This window comes from Colius striatus, chromosome 7, assembly GCF_028858725.1.
Source record: "Colius striatus isolate bColStr4 chromosome 7, bColStr4.1.hap1, whole genome shotgun sequence".
NCBI classification, from domain to species: Eukaryota; Metazoa; Chordata; class Aves; order Coliiformes; family Coliidae; genus Colius; species Colius striatus.
The window spans coordinates 39746889-39761438 of NC_084765.1; the positions used below are offsets into that span (position 1 = coordinate 39746889).

The 14550-nt window shown below is 37.6% G+C and overlaps 1 protein-coding gene across 8 annotated transcripts in view; it reads right to left on the minus strand.

Moving 5' to 3' along the window:
• Positions 1-14550, minus strand: part of SEMA6D (semaphorin 6D) — a 224917-nt gene that overhangs the window by 131833 nt on the left and 78534 nt on the right. For all 8 annotated transcript variants that reach the window (XM_061999399.1, XM_061999408.1, XM_061999406.1 and 5 more), the window contains exon 2: positions 4782-4862. The gene's annotated coding sequence lies outside the window, so the exon portion shown is untranslated. The remainder of the gene's footprint in view (positions 1-4781; positions 4863-14550) is intronic.

Sequence of the window (14550 nt, forward strand, 5' to 3'; positions counted from 1 at the left end):
TTTATTGCAGTTACTTTAACCCAGCACTACCAAGAATTCTGGGGGAAATGAAACTAATGTGAAATTGCACCCTCTGTTGATGAATGGAGAAAAGTCCTTTTAGGAAACAAACTAGAATAAAACACAAAACACCCTCATGTGTTCTGAGAAAGATGTCCAAGTCTAAGTCTCACAGAAGTGAGACTTTCACTAGAAAGTTATCTTTCACTAGAAAGACACAATCTGAGAATGAAAGAAGAGTCAGATTTCCAGAGCTTATGGTATTGCTTTGACTGAATCAGAATCACAGAATCTTTGGGTTGGAAAGGACCTCGACAGATCATCCAGTCCAACTCCCCCTGCCAGAGCAGGATCAGCTAGAGTAGGTCACACAGGAACTCATCTCCAGAGAAGGAGACTCCATGGTCCATTTGGGCAGCCTGTTTCAGTGCTCCATCACCCTCATAGTGAAGAATTTTTTCCTTGTATTTCTCTGGAACCTCTTCTGTACCAGCTTATACCCATTGCCCCTTGTCCTGTCATTGGCCATCATTGAGAAGTGTCTGACTCCATCCTCCTGACACCCACTCTTTATGGATTTGTAAACATTAGTGAGATCACCCCTCAATCTCCTCCAAGCTAGAGTCCCAGCTCCCTCAGCCTTTCATCATAAGAGAGATGCTCCATGTCATCATCTTTGTGGCCCTGTCCTCAACTCTCCAGCAGCTCCCTGTCCTTCTTGATCCGAGTGGCCCAGAACTGGGCACACTATTCCAGATGTAGTCTCACGAAGGCAGAGTAGAGGGGGAGGAGAACCTCTCTTGACCTACTGCCCACAGCCCTTCTAATACACCCCAGGATGCCACTGGCCTTCTTGGCCATTAGGGCACATTGCTGGCTCATGCTCATCCTGCTCTCCACCAGGACCCCCAGGTCCCTTTCCCCTACACTACTCTCTAAGAGTTCATTCCCCAACCTGTACTAGTACATGGGGTTCTTCTTTCCCAGATGCAAGACTCTACGCTTACCCTTGTTGAATTTCATTAGATTTCACTCTGCCCAACCCCCTAGCCTATCCAGGTCTCATTGGATGGCAGCACAGCCACTACCCCCAGTTTAGTATCACCAGCAAATTTGCTGGCAGTGCCCTCTGTTCCCTCATCAAGATCATTAATGAATACATTAAATAGTACTGATCCCAGCACTGACCTCTGAAGGTCTCTGCTAGACACAGGTGTCCAACTAGAACCTGCCCCATTGATCTCAACTCTCTGTCTTCTTTCATTCAACCAGTTAAAAATATACCTCACTACCTGATCATCCAGCCCATCTTCTTAGTTTTGCTGAGAGGAAGAAGTTCACATGACTGACTTCCTCCACTCACTTCAGAAAGTCATTAAAGACACTGCTCTACAGTCTGCATTGACACCGATATCTCTTGCGCAAACAGGACCCACTGTGTCACTTACTCCTTCCCTTTCCTAGCACATGGACCACGGGAATAACAACAGCTTTTCTCATTTTTTTAGTAAATGACAAGCTATATTATGGAGACTTGTAGGAATATAAAAGAAGAATACAGAGAAGTTGATTTATATTAGTAGCATTGATGTTTGGTATGGATAATTTTACTTACTCTGAAGAAACCTCCAAATAAACCTGGAGTGACAGATTGCCAATCCTGCCTAGAGCAGTTTACATCCTATGAACCTTGAATTGACACAAATGTTCAAAACTGGATTTGTTTACTGCATGGATAAATATTTCAAATTAATATATCAAAAATGCTTACATAGGCAAAAAGTCTCAAGGAAAGTGCTTTTGTTTTGAACTAAATAAAAGAATATAGTCATTTTTTTGCTTACAACTGGACTATTCTCTTTTTTAATATTATCTGACAGTTTAATTGGGATATCTGTTTCTTTGATGAGAACCAGATCCTTCATGATACAATGTCTCATATGTGTCACATGCAATGTTATGAGATATGTCCAGATTTAAGGAGTGAATTCCGGGTAATTCTTAAAATAAGATCCATTCACACTGATCCAGAAGTCATGACAGAATAGGAAAAGTATGTGGTGATAGTTCAACTGCAAAGTCATTACTCATGTTAGAAACATTAATAAAATCATTTTGAAATCCATAAGACCAATAAGCACTTTATATATTTCCCATATTTACAAAGTTCAAGCAACATGCTGAGACCATCAAACAATTCACCACCACAGCTCTATTGAAAGGAAGGAGCCAAAAACCCCAAAAGCTTTTCTTTAATTAAAGTAAGCAATTCTTATCTTTTGTTGTTGTTGTTGTTAGGGCATCCTGTAGCTTCTGAAGACTTCTCTCTTAAAATTTCTGTATAATACAGTATCCCTGTGTCATAGGAAATACTTTAACGTTTCCTTTAAACTGATAATTTGCCTAAAGTTCAAGCTACTAAAAGTAACATTCTATTAAAAGAAAGCCTGGGTGCAGAACAGTATTTTTGGATGCTAATTGGTCATGTTACTAGCCATCCATAAAACATATGCTGAAAACACTCAAAAGTGTTCAGAAATGCCTCTTTAAGTCATAAATCTTTTACAGATACAATTATGTGAGAGTAGGAATAGGAAAAGCACATTCAACATCTGGAGTAAGAGGAGTTTACTGAGGTAAAATTGCAAAATTAAATTTGGATGAACTTAATTAAAAAAGGGGATCCAATTTAACATGGACATTCATCAACTTCGCATTGAAAACCTTTCTTGCCTCAAGAAAATATAATAAAGTATGAACACAGAAAACATATAAAGGCAGAAATGAAGTGTGAAGGAATGGTCAAATAAAGAAATGCAGCAAGAAAGAATACTTTTTCCTCATTTTATCATACATCTGCATATCCACACTCTTTCTTATTATTTGTACAGAATATTAAACTGCTTTTTTATCTCCATAGCAGTACAAAAAGCTAACTGGTCATCTGTGTGCCCTGAAGGTCATTAATCCTTCAGAGGCATATGCTACATATTTACCAGTAACATGAACACGGAACATTCTCTCTCTCTATGTATAGTTGATAAAATTTTAATCCTAAAACCTCAAGAACTTTATCTAAATCAAGTTGTACTTCTTAGTGTTTGTTTGTTATCTGAGTTACTCCTGCTGAAGCAAATGGGAGTTTCGTCACTGAACTGGGCCTTGGATGACTTAGAATGGATTTTCGTTTGCCTTAGTTAAGACTCAACAAATGAGGTGTTCCTACTTGCCTTTACCAGGTCATTAGTGTCCTCTGTTTCCAGAGGAAAAAGATCTAGTAGTTCAGTACCAGTCACTTCTAGCTTCTGTGAACTCTGTCAGAACAGCATTGACTTTCAGCTCTCCAACTTACAGTGTACACATAACTTATTAGTGTCAAACAACAAGTTTAGAATACTGTTATTGCAATCACATTATTTCCTGACAAAATGGACTTGATAATTTGCTGTTCTGCACTTTGGTTATGTGATCAAGTAATGTGATATGAGTATGTTTTATTTCTCATAAAAAGCATTACTAGTACAGTATGCTCTGAAGGAGATATTGCCCTTTATTAGGAACACATTCCAACATTTTAAAAGTTATCCAGCGATAATGAAAAGTAATCTGTCTTGACAATTCATGATAATGCATTATTATGCCCCTTTTTTACATGAAAAGAGTATGATTGGACAGGGATGCTATTTTCATTGAATACATCTTTAAACTGAAGCAGGTATTTTATTGAACTGCTTGGTTAATGACAATAAATTACTAGAGGAATGCTGAATACAGGTTTTTGTATCCATGTCAGAAGAGTTCTGAGTGTAATCTAATTAAAAAAAACCAGCAGGACTTGGAAATGGTGGTACTTCACATCTGTGTCATAGTGATCTAAAATGAGCATGAGCATGACTGGACAGGGTGAAATAAAAGGGCTATCTACATACTTCCTCTAACAGAGGCCATTAGTAGATGCTAAGTTGATGAGTATAGCATGTAGTGCTATGCTTCAATCTGGGCTCCTACTTCTCCAAACACCCAAATACTTAATGTGGTATGTGGCAAAATGGTGAGAATAATTTTGACCAAAATTTAATCACAGATAATATTATAATCTAAAAATTAGATCTCCCTTGCCCAAAAGGCTGCAGACTTACATACCAACATGATTTCCTGTTAAAGAACTACTCACACTCCCAAACTGAAGTTTGCTAGAAAATGTATGCCAAATCGATGCAAAAGTATGGTGGGACTCAGCTGTTCCCTCTTCCTTTTCTCCTTTACCACATGCTGAGAATTTATCTCTGCAGCAGAAATTTTGGGCTTCAAGATGCAGATAGATTGCATCCCTTCACAAGGTTTCCACAGCCGTATTTCAGAATCTGATCCAAAGTTTGAGCAATCTAGTTACAACAAAGTTAGCATTAGAGGGGAAAATAATTTGTAATTTTACAACTTATGGCTTCGTTTTCAGCAAGAGGAATTTCCTTTTTGTGTGTTTTACTTTCTCTTTGGAGCCTGCCCACCATTCTTCTGTAAATGGTTATACCTTCCAAGAGCAGTTACATTAGTAAAGAGGACAATAAAAATGGCCTTTCTGATTCTAGTCTGATGAAAATTGTTCAGAACTCCTGTCCTGAGCTCAATCTCTTGCAGATCAATATACATTCTTGTTTGTCTCTATCCTTGCCTTGGTCAAGTGGAAATACTTCACTTTTCACACAGATTCAGTTTCAGTGAACTATAACAGAAAACAGTAGCATTCTAACATGGTTTACTATGGCATCTTTAGAACTTACCACTGAGACCGAATGTGAAGATCCTTAAATTGCTGGCATCAGTGTTGCTGTAGTGTCTGGCACAAATTCAGATGAGTGATCCTGCCAAAAGTCAGAGGAAAATATTCATCAGACAGATGATTATTTTTAATCACACTTTCCCATTACTCATAGAAGTCTTACTTCATAAATGTCTTCTGCAGGTTTAATGATAAGACCACTAAAATAGACCCGAATGCAACACACCAGCAAGTTGACTTTTCCAGTGACTCTGAAACTGAATATTGATTCCTACAGAGTATTTTCTATAGAAAAACTGTCCTTTTATGAAAGCAATGCAACAGATTTTACCAGGAAAAATAACAGTGTGTTGCATTATTAGTTTTAATACACTGCACTGGAAAGATGCCGCACGGAAAAAACAAACAAAAATGCATGCAGTTGGCCAACCCCAAATTAACGAAGCCTGCACTCATACACAGTTCATTTTCATTTCAGATCAAAGAGGGTTTGAAGTTCAAATAAATTTGCCTCCTAATAGTTTCAGTACAGGATTATCTCTCTTAACATCTGAAAAATAACATTGAGAGTTGGCATTTAACAGCTTATTTGTATTGCAGCACTTCACGAACAATCGAACTTGTAATTTCTACCATATGTGAAATGTTTCTTTCATTAAAGTATTGAAATTTCTGTACTAAAACCATGACAGAAAAACTCCAGCAAAAGGAGTTATGATACATGTATAACTTACAATTATTTTTGTTATTAATGCATGTTAAGCTGTAAATACAAATATGCTCATGTATGCATTTGTTTCATTTTTACATGGTTAGTTTAAAAATTGTTTGAATTCCTTCTGTTTAGGAGAACAGGGAAACTATCTTGAAGTGAAAGCAGAGAAGAAACAGAATTGATGACAAGCAATCCATAGGCAGGTGGAGCAGCACTCTTGAGCCAGACCAGTTTTATCAACTCATAGCACTCATATCCACAGTGTCTCTATACAATACAGAGCAAATCAAACCGGGGAAAAAAACTTCGAGACAACATGAAGCTCTAGATGAATACAGAGGATCTCCACATCTCTCCTTTGTTCTTTTATTCACGCTCCCAACTAAAATGTTACCCTTTTCACTATACAACAACAGATACCTTAGAGTGAGATTTTGAAAAACACGTAATAGGACTGGGTGTGTAATTCCCTCAGGCAGTTTTGAAACTGTACGATTAATATACTATATAGCTCCTTATACATCAAACAATTTCCCAGTGCACTTCACATTAATCTTTAATCTAGACACTTTAATCTTGAAATCTTCATACAATAGTCTTCAATGAAAGGTTCTTTCTGGGAGTTTACAGTATATTTAACACAATTTAAAAACTACTAGTGCATTGCCCTAGCTTTTAATATCCAGAAAACGTTTTATAAATTAGATCAACAACAACCTGGCCAAGGTTTCTGTATTTTTAATATCTCTGGAGGGAGATTACAACAAAAAGGTGCTGGAGGGAATGAATTAGATGGGTAAGCATTAGTTCGCAATACTTTAAATCACCCCAGAATCAAAGCTGCTGATCACAGAGTTTATTCAGTGTTTCACTTTTTCCAAGGTAAGGACTAGTATCTCTGCTTACATTATTGTGGAGAACAGCACAGCTCATAGTGTACACTACTCTGTTTTGGCAGCTCTCTATGTGCACATCTAGCCATGGACATAGTTTCCATATCTGTGTTTTTGCCAAAAATATTAACTGTTAGAATAGTGTGCCAGGGCCATTCTGCAGGGATACAGCCATGACTTCAACTAGTCTTTAAATATTCCCTTCAGTTCTGTTTACCATAGCACCTCTGAGTTCTACTCGTGGACCAGGACTTCATAATATTAGCCCTATCTGAATGCACAGTGGAAAAAATATAAGAATTTAAACAGTGGACTGAGAACAAAAGTCAATAGGTCAATACAAAGTATGAGGAAATAAAAGAAGAAAGCCATTATGAGAAGCTGTATTTTTTAGCAGGCAGCCTGGCAAAGATACACTTTGAGGAGAGATTTGTAGAACCAGTTTTGCAGAAGTCTCTCAAGAGTTTAGATGGGAGAAAGCATGAAAGTGCTGGCTTAAAAATGAGAGCTGAGGAAATGGATATTGGGATACAACATGAGGTTAAACTCCCTGTTTTCATACTAACTAGGAGATGACACAAGAAGGATAAAGCACAAATAAGCTGCCTAAAAGTGAAAAGGGAGAGCCACGTATCACCTGAGTGCACTGGTCAGAAAGCAATATGACCAAAAGGAGAAACTAGGAAAACAAGTTTTCTAACAGAATTATTTGAGCTGGGTTATGTTTGTTGTAATTTGAGAAAACAAATTCACAGCACAAGAAATCTAATAGTCAATACAGATGGCCAGGGAAGACCATGTGTCAGACGTTATACACCAGCTGGATTTGAGGGGGCAATGAGAAATCTTGGTTGAAGACAATGCTCAGGTAGTGACTTTGGGTGACAGATGAGGTGATAGGTTGTTAACAGACATCATGAGAAAGATTAACTGAGAGGGCTTCTGAGGAAAGAGTAAGGATCAGTGGTTTAGCAATATTGGTTTGAGGTATCACTTCAATATTTGCACAGAAACAGACTTAGATTTCAGTTTGGTTAGGAAGAGGCAGGGTTGTAGTACAGAGGTCCCCATAGCTCCTAATCAATCCAATTAACATGGTAGCTGGATTCACATTTTCATGTTAGACATCTCATAGATAAACTATGAAGGAAACAAAAACCCAGCTTTCCTGTAAACTCCTGAAACTGGAGGTTTGATAAGATAGATTCACTAAAAAACACATAGAGGAGGGGTAAAGTCATGGAAGGAAAAAAAGGGAAAAGGATAACAGGAAGACTATCAAAGTTAAATATATATTGAAACATCTGATAGACTCATATAGTTAAATGTATGGTACTGATTCTCTGATTGGACTGCAGAAAGTTATTACAGACTGGTTTGAGCAGTTTCTGTTGGCTACAAGGAGTGGGAATCAGATGGCAGTGACTGTAGTATGCTTCATGCATTCAAGGATGAGAGCTTATTACGACAGGTGAGATAAACACTGTGACATTTTGAAGAAGGGAAAGACTAAGGCAAGCTTAAATTGTACAAGAAGAGAGGAAGGAGAGAGTGACAGGTTGGAGGAAAAAAGGGATGAGATGCAGCTACTGTATAAGTGGATGAGCAGAGGCTGGCCATTGGAAAACTTTAATCATCTCTTGTGACAGGCCAGAGGGCTGTTTGAGGAACAGAGTAATGAGTGAAAGGAGGATTTATGAAGATGTAGATCATATATTTATCAGTTTTCACTTGGGGGAAAACTGTTAGAATCTTTCTCAGAAAAGGGAATTATGGTGGGAGAAGAGGCTTTGAGGAATGAGTCAAAGGTGGTGAAGAGAAGATTAGGACTGTGGGTGAAGATTTCAATTATAGTAGCCAGGCACCAGGCTGAATTGAGAGAGGAAAAAAGAATGACTGTGCCATGAAGAAAGTCAGCTTGGTCACAGGATTTTTACTAGAAATGTCTTGTTGCACAGAGCAAGAAGAGAAAACATCTGTAAGAACAGTGGTCTTGAAGGCTTTGAGAGATTCAGAGAGAAGGCAGATGCTGAACTCAATCAATTCAGGAACATGGCTTACTTTTGTGCAAGGAGACCAAGGGAAGAGGGACAATAGAGAAGTTGCTGTGAGTCTTCTGCTCTTGCCAGACCAAGTCATAAGTGGATTTTTACTTAAAACTCTCCCAGCATCTGTCACAGATGAATAGAACTTGACACGTGGATGAGTTTAATTTACCATGGTCCTTCAAAAATGATTGCAGATCCACAAAAGGTCTCTGAACCTGGCTCATGTTCAGACACACCACCTGAACCGGCTAAAAGATACAGGCATACTTGTCCCACCAGGCTTTTTACCTTAGAAATTTTGTACTGTTTTCTTCTACTTTTGTATTTTGAGGAAAAACACATGAAATATTTCATATTCATGGGGCATGTTTCAGTGTGAGGACATGAACATTTGATAATTTGTGTTTTCTTCATCTTCTTCATGATCAAGCTGGCTAGGTGATGGGAGAGCAGCGGATGTCATCTACCTTGACTTCAGCAAGGCTTTTGACACTGTCTCCCATAACATCCTCATCAGAAACCTCAAGCAGTGTGGCTTGGATGAGTGGACAGTGAGGTGGATTGAGAGCTGGCTGAATGACAGAGCCCAGAGAGTGGTGATCAATGGCATAGAACTGAGTTGGGAGGCCCATGGCCAGTCGAGTTCCTCAGGGATCGGTTCTGGGGCCAGTCTGATTCAACATCTTCATCAATGACCTGGATGAGGGGACAGACTGTACCCTCAGAAAGTTCACTGATGATACCAAACTGGAAGGACTGGCTGATTCCCCAGAAGGTTGTGCTAGGGGGTTGTACTAGATAATCTCTAAAAGTCCCTTCCAACTCCTACCATTCTATGATTCTATGATTCTAAGTCCATTCTAGAGATAGAAAGATGCATACTACCAATCCTATCATATTTCTAGCAACACAGAATGATTTTCAGCACATACAGTTTTGAACAGAGGCAGCAGCAAGCCCCTCAAAGAATTGGCAGACAAATGGCTGGTGCAATGTCTGAAAAAGCTAATGTAATGAGTTATACAAGGCAAATTTATAGTTCTGGGAAGCAAGAAGAGCTTGGAGATAATATGAGCACTTATGGTCCAGAAAGCTTTCTGAAAGTAAACTACTGTGAGATACTGAGATTTTTTTTTTTTTAATGAGGATATTTTTCTTTTTAATGATTCAGATGAAATTTTACATTATTTTCACTGTCAGGAACTGAGACTAAAAGAGTGAGAATAAGAAAAGTTCAAAAAGCTTTACGAAAGATATTGTCAAGTGATGTCCAAAGGTGCATTGAGAGGGAAACAACCAGTTGAGATGACAGAACTGATGACTGACTAAAGATGAAATTTGTATTGCAAATTACAAAGGTCTGTGATGACTCCCATGACTTCTGCTTTTTAAGTAGTGTGTCACATACATGGTATCAAGCACAACAAAGAAAAAGGCAAGAGAAACAGTATCTTGACCAAACATTGACAAACTCTCTCAGAAATTGAGAGATGAGAAAGTGTAACAAATCACTGAACTGATAATGTCCTAAAATTTGCTTTGAATTCAATACTTAATTTTATGTTGTATTGTAGTCAACTTATCTGAACAGATTACCAGAAAATACCCATTAATTTACACATAGATTTGCCCATGTAAAATATTTGTGTGGCACAATAGAATAAATTCAGTACCATCAAATATAATATTTAAGAATGGTATTTCTCACCATTTTTGTCCTCTTTGAATTTATTCTTCATCCATTTCCATGTAAACACATTGAATGTAACAAAATTTTCCATAATAATATTTATTACTTTAGATGTATTCACATATATTAAAAAGATGCATCTCCCTATCCACCTTGAATAAAAACTGATGTCCATGCTTTACTAAGATGGGATGCAGCCCAGTGTAGCAACAGCTGGTAGTGCACCTAACAGTAGAGTAAAACACTGGAAAATTACCACTGATGCTATTTCCTAGAAAAAATGTAAATCCAACACTGAATTGGTTATGTAACTCAAGTATCACAAGGTTTCATACCGCATGGAAAAACTGCATTTTAAAGTTTTATGGAGGGAGGAGAGGAGGTGTGAGGAGACGTGAGTTCTGTTTAACAACTGAACTGCTCAGTGCTGTGAAATACAAGGAAGCAAGGTTAATTGAAAACCCAACGTAATGTAAAAATAAGTTCAACCTTTAACAGGAATACACAGAGTGTATAAAGCTCCACTGAGCCCAGGTGGATAAGTGAACATTTTCAATGCACATTAGTTGAAGAAATGAAGAAGTAGAAGCAGATAATAGATATTACTAAGATGGAATATTCTGGAGGCCTGGAAGAGCAAGAGAAAATCACTACTATGGAAACATTTTATAGATTACTTTTTCTTCTCACCCAGGGAGTAGTAATTCCTCCATTTCCCTTTAGACAAAGCTTTTTATTGGCAATGGTTATCACCTCTCTAGGGAAAAAGATGTGGTTTTCAGAGATGGACTTTAAACAAGAACATCTGGACTTCCCTGCAGCTCTTTGCCTCAGCACCTCTACACCTTGCTACACCAGGAGAGGAGCACAGGACTGCAGAACAGAAGAATGTGTAGGTCTGCCTCTGTCCTCCAAGGATGCTTTTCTTTCCTCTGGCATGCTTTTATTAGGCTAGAGTTATTCATGATCCCTGAGAAACCGTAGGAATCACAGTCTAAATATCCATTATTATAATCCTGTAAACATCCTATACACTTGTGCCCCACATTATTCTTAAAAACTATTTAAATAGAAGCATATCTATCTCTCTAGATATATCTATAAAGACATACATAAATAAATAATTGGATATTTATTCATTGCCACATAAAATTATTGTCAGTATTTGGTTCATCTACTACAGATGCATGTAGCAAAATGCTCATGTTATCTGCTATGCTCTCTCTGTCAGCATGAAGCAGTTATTACCCCAGGCCAGGTACAGCTCAACCTATTTGTAGTTCTATTCTCTTCCATTTAACTATCAGTCACTTCTTCCACAATATAACTGTCCCTGGTGCTCCACAAATTAGCCTTATCTAAAATAATGGATCTTATTTAGTTGCCACCTCATCATTCCCAAAGGATGCAAACTTTAGACCTTACAACCACCAAATACATGATTTTCATGTGACTCATAAGCCAATCAGACAGGATTCTAGAAGTATGCTAAAATACCAATGCAAAGAAATCTCATTACAAAGAAAAAGTCCTTAAAAAATTGTTTTGTGACATCAGAAGCAGTTTCCCTAGCTTTGAAGAGGTGGGTCTCTATATGGCCAAAAAAAGATTTGAGAGAGCTAACTGTGAAGAATATACTGATTTCAAAAAGCATGAAAAACCCAGTAATAATGGCACATGACACTTTTATGAATGGCTATTACTTGCTTATTTTGGAGGAGTGACATGCTATAATTTATCATTTAAAATAATAACTAATTGAACAACTTTTCTTTTATCACCTCTGTATCAAAATACCCTCAGCATTTTATAGCAATATTATGCCTTCATACGTTTGAGACTAACAGGCAATAACAACTCCCCCTCTCCTCATATTTCAAGATCCTGCCTTAAGCACAATAATATATTAAAGTTTGAACGCTCAGGAGGATATATGTGAAAACCAATGCTTGTATTTCATTAGCTGCACCACAACCAACCTAATTGCATATCTAGAACATACTCATTTAAACGACACAGTTGGACACAGTTTTGAAAATCATAGAATCACAGAATGGTAGGGGTTGGAAGGGGTTAGAGACCATCTAGTCCAACTCCCCTGCTAAAATAGGTCCACCTAGATCCAGGTCACACAGGAATGTTTTCAGATGGGTTTTGAATACCTCCAGAGAAGGGAACTAAACAACCTCCCTGGCAGCCTGTGCCAGGGCTCCCTCACCCTCACAGTAAAACTCTGGCTCAAATTAACAGTGTGTTTTCTGTACTTTCATTTTTCTTGCCACTGCTTTACAAAACTATCAAAAACCTTTAATTTCATTGTTTAATAGCAGTATTCTGTTAACACAATCTGAAATATTTATGTGGGCAAGGATTCAGCAGCTTTCAAACCCCATTTTTATGTTGGAACACTTCTGAATTAAAGTCGTCTCTTCCCCTTTACAAGACAGTCAGATCACATAACTAGATGATAATAATCACATTCAAATTACAACTCACAAGTTATTAGGTTATGCACTTGAGAAAAACCACCCACAATCAAAGGAAAGCCTTTAAGCTTATTTACATCTAGCGATTGGCTACAAAAGGATGCACTAGCAGCTACAAAAACCTGGTGTACAGACCTAATTTTAGCTCATCTTTGACACAGTCTTTGGTTTTTGTAGAACATAAGCCAGAACCGGTAAAGTGAACTGAGAAGGGTAGTTTCTCCATAGCCTGCACCTCTATGTCCCTCCTGCAGAAAGCGTCCCATGGCCCCAGTATGGCAGTTATTTGCCATAGGCTCATTTTTTCCTCTAAATTTGTCTTTCCAAATCTGGCTTCAGACAGAAAGACTTCTATTTTTGTCAGAGACATGTTGGTGTCAATAAGTATTTAGGGCCTCACTTTCTTTCTTAATAAAAACTAAAACTCTACGTTTTGAAAGCAAAATGGTATGTCAACAAACACTTATTTTCCATCTTACATCTGCATACTTAGGTATTTCAAAGGCATATTTAAGTACTTCCTCCATTTCAGGAGATTCCCTTTGAAAATGAATTTGAGTGAATGTTACCCTTTTCTATGGAGATTTGGCAAAACTATTTTTGTTACAGGAACTTTGTTTAGCACAGTAATGCAATCAGTATCCCAGGAGGCTCATCTTTCACAAGACGACTGGCTGCAGTTCTACCTGCAAAGTTATGTTATGGCAGTCTTCACAGATAAAGTACAGAAACTGTAATGTACAAAGGAGCACAATCATCTGTTAGAGGCTGTTTAAAAAAAACCCAACCCAACAACAAAAAAAAACAACAAAAATTTCCCCCTCCTCAGCACTCCAATATAAATATTCATTGCAACCACTTTGCTATGACAGTGCTTCATTTCAGGAACCAGTGGGCATAAGGTCTATTGCTTATTCACTTAAAACAAATAGTTCAGAGATTCCATGAGCAATTTCTATTTCCTGGACAAAGCGAAGAGCATTACTGGTTTTCAGAGGAAAGGTGAAACAGTAGTGATCAAGTTGTGAACTGAATAAATATAAGTCTAAGAAGTGATTTACTATTCTTACTGCAGTCAGCTAGCAACCAAGTCAATCTCTTTTGTTGAGGCAGTGATTAGTTAGCACAGTTGACCTGTGAAACCTACTGCTTTTCATCCAATGGTTTGCACATACTTAGAAGGCTGAACTTGCAGAGCAATGTATTTATGCTGTCTGATATCTTTCTATTTTTTTCAAAGATCTTTATTTTTACAAACTACTTAACTAAAGGGCTATATATAATTAAAAAGTAACTGAAAATAATTACCAGCAAAATAATAATACAGGTTACATTTGCATGTGTTTTAGTATATATGGCACTGATAAAATACCATGAGTCTAAATAAGAGACTCTTGCTAAAACAGACTTATAAACAGATTTTTTTTCCATACCCTTGACGTAATTTGGATATTAGACATCTATCCATGTCAATAGCCAGGCATTCCTTTCCATTCAGTAGCTTTCCCATGAAGCTGCTCTTACAGTTCAGCTCTTCTACTTAAAGATTAAAGATAACTGACAGATTTTAGGGGAACTGGGAATCTCCAGGTTTCCCATTTACTATCACATCATTTCAAGTTCTTGGGGCTGATTGTCATCATTACATGTTATACCTAGTACTGTCCCATATGTGACAGGTGTCTTCTAAGCACAATTAAAGCCATCATCTCTTAAACTAACCTTCTAAAGTACAGACAAAAAACTGACAGACAGATGTTGCAAATGCAGAAGGCAACCAGACAAATGCTAAGATTGGATAACAGTTGATATTTGCCACAATGGAAAGCACTACCAGAAGCTATATTGTATCTTTAGGTGTATGGTTTTAAGGTTCTTTTTTCCACGTGCAAATATGAATATCTATAGACAATCACAACAGGTTTTCAGTAAGATAAA